At 45.0% G+C, this 2,799-nt stretch overlaps 1 pseudogene; it reads left to right on the top strand.

Annotated features, from left to right (window-relative positions):
* The first annotated feature begins 2,035 nt into the window (after positions 1 to 2,035).
* Positions 2,036 to 2,503, top strand: LOC115071809 (annotated as a pseudogene).
* Positions 2,504 to 2,799: the final 296 nt, after the last annotated feature.

Genomic DNA, 2,799 nt, shown 5'->3' with positions numbered 1-2,799 from the left:
TACATATGCACGTACATGCACATGGTCAGGAAAATACATGCAAAAGGAATTTCAAAACACTAATAAATATCTGAAATGGGGCAATACTCAAGTGCCAAATAGTGGTACAATTGTCAGCAGGAGTTAGTCTTGGTTGAGGTAAAAACAGAAAAGACACTTTAAGCCATCCTCATTCTTTCATTTCCTCATGCCCCTCCATCCCCTCAGCTAACCAGTCCATCGCCTCATAACCCTCAGCATCATCCTCCCCACTTCGATCTAGGTCAGGAGAGTGTCATTTCTACCTGCATTCCTGCATCTGCCCTTCCATGCTCCCTCTGCTTCTGAACTCTCTTACTTCATGTGACTGCAGCAATGGTGTTACCAAAATATCACACTGGTCCAGTCTTGCCACTGCTAACTGCCACACCGCTGCCTCTCTCACCCATTAAGGCGATGCCTACATTCTCATCCTGGAGGGAAGCCCACCACCTACAGCCATTTGCCCCCAAGGACACTGGATACAGCAGAACTCGGCTCAGCCAGGAAGCCTTCCCTGACTTGGGCTATGCACACCCAAGCCAAACGTGATGCATCTGCCACGTCTTGTTCATTGACCACTTACAATCGGAAGAATCCTAGAAGGTTCTAATATTTGAGACCAAGCAGCTCAGAAAAACATTTTCTTCCACTCCTGTTAGCTGAATTCCCAGACAACTGAGATAGAATATCTATACTAGAATGTGGTTACATGAATGATTTCCTAACCACAGTTTGATAATAAACACAACTAATATTTCATGGGTAATTTGTATGTGCCAAGCATTGTTCTATACTTTAGCTCAGCCACACAATTCATTGAAGGAAGTATTTTACCTGTCTTAAAGGTAAAGAACTAAACTTAGAGAAAATGTGATTAGTTATGGATTATTGACGGGATGGTAGATGTGGGATTTTGGTCTGACTGGTCATTACCTTCTCCTATGTCTACCAAATTAACTGGGAGAGGGAAGAATGCAGGCTTCGTACATCTACACCAAGCTCCTGGGAACTGGCATGCTGGCCACAAATGACATCGCGTGATAAGATTTCTTCTAGTATTGAATGGAAGAAGTCAAGGTGTTGTATTGAAAGGCAGAAAGAACCAATGGAAGGGGATTTGGGAATTATGAACATTTTAGAACTTATTACATTTTTGTAAAATCCTCTCTCTCTTTCACATGCGATATTTGTGGGATAGGGGTGACCATTTTGTCAACAAAAGTCTTTTATGATTTGATATCCCAGTCTTCTTCATGTACAATGTCTACCATGCTTGGTGGACCAGGAGGTCAAGGCAGCAGTATTGTGTGTATTCCGTGTTCCAGGTGAAACCAGGAAACATGGCTACACTCTGCTTCAAAAAAAAAGTGGACTGCGGGCGTGGTGGCGCATGCCTTTAATCCCAGCACTTGGGAGGCAGAGGCAGGCGGATCTCTGTGAGTTCAAGGCCAGCCTGGTCTACATCCTGAGTTCCAGGACAGCTGGGGCTACAGGGAGACCCTGTCTCAAAAAGACCAAAAAAAAAGTGGACAGCCATAAGAGGGTTCACTCCTCTAATCCCAGCACTTGAAAGATACAAGGTCAAGAAGGGCTCTTTCTCTCACTGACCAGAGCTCTCCCTTCTGGAACTTTCCTTATAACTTCCCAGGTGCTGTAATTGTCGCCAGATCTGTCCATTATCTCTTTAGGCCAGAATTTCTGTTAGATCAGCATTTTAAAATATTTTATTATTTTTATTTTATGTGTATGTGTGTATTGCTTGCATGTAGGTAAGTGCACCCGTGTTGTGCAATGCCCTCGGAGAACAGAAGAGACTTGGATCCCCTGAAACTGGAGTTACGGACAGTTGTTAGCTGCCATGTGGGTGCTGGGATTGGAACCTGGGTCTTCTGCAAGAACAGCCAGTGTTCTTAACGGCTGAACCATCTCTCCAGCCCCCAGGGTCAAGATTTCAAAGAGAGCCTCCACTACATGTCAAGTTTGAGGTCAGTTTAGCCTGCATGAGACCCATCTCATGAAACAAACAAAAAGTTGGCCATGTTGCTCCTCTCCACCAGCTGCTACGAGCGAGTGCCTCTGCCCCAGGAAAAGAAGAAATGGTAATGAAGAAAGGCACCTCCCCACCCCCAGACCAAAAGGCACAGTAGAAACCCTGTCTTTCAAGATTCCTAGAACACACAGAAAGTACCTGTAACCAAAAACAGTAAAGAAAACAGACTAAGAGGAAACAGCTTTCTGCGCAGTAGGGGCAGCGGTTTCAACAACCCCAGACAGAGTCAGGCCGTCCCTGGGTCCTGCCCCAACACCCCCTAAGCTGGTGGCACAGCAGTCTGCACTGTGTCAAGGTATCAATCAGACCCTGAAGGGGGCCCACTTTTATAGCCTACAGCACAAAGCACGGCCTCCAACATGCTGTGCCAGCAGCGTCTTGCCTCCTATGCAGGGACAGCGAGTGCTGTGCAAATTTGATATTTCAACTTAAGGATTTGTTGATTTTTTTAAAACTGCACACAGAAAAAAGAATGCCACTTGGCTTTTCAGTCTATACTTGAAATAGCAGGCCCACAGGCAGTTGCTTACTTGTGGTTTGGTTGCACCATTGCCATTTCAAAGTGGCTTTGGATCCATTTTTATAATATTCTTTTGAGGGAGGGTATCAGATCCACGTCGAGACAGTGGGCTGAGGAAGTCTCATATGTGTGCTGCATCTGACTCTCATATGACTTCAAAATCTGTCAATTAGAAAGTCTACTTGATGTAAAAGGGCCTTTTAAAAAC

Source organism: Nannospalax galili, unplaced genomic scaffold (genome assembly GCF_000622305.1).
Source record: "Nannospalax galili isolate Female #2095 unplaced genomic scaffold, S.galili_v1.0 scaffold1160, whole genome shotgun sequence".
NCBI classification, from domain to species: Eukaryota; Metazoa; Chordata; class Mammalia; order Rodentia; family Spalacidae; genus Nannospalax; species Nannospalax galili.
Note: the sequence above shows the minus strand (reverse complement) of the source record. Positions and strands in the feature narration are given on the sequence as shown.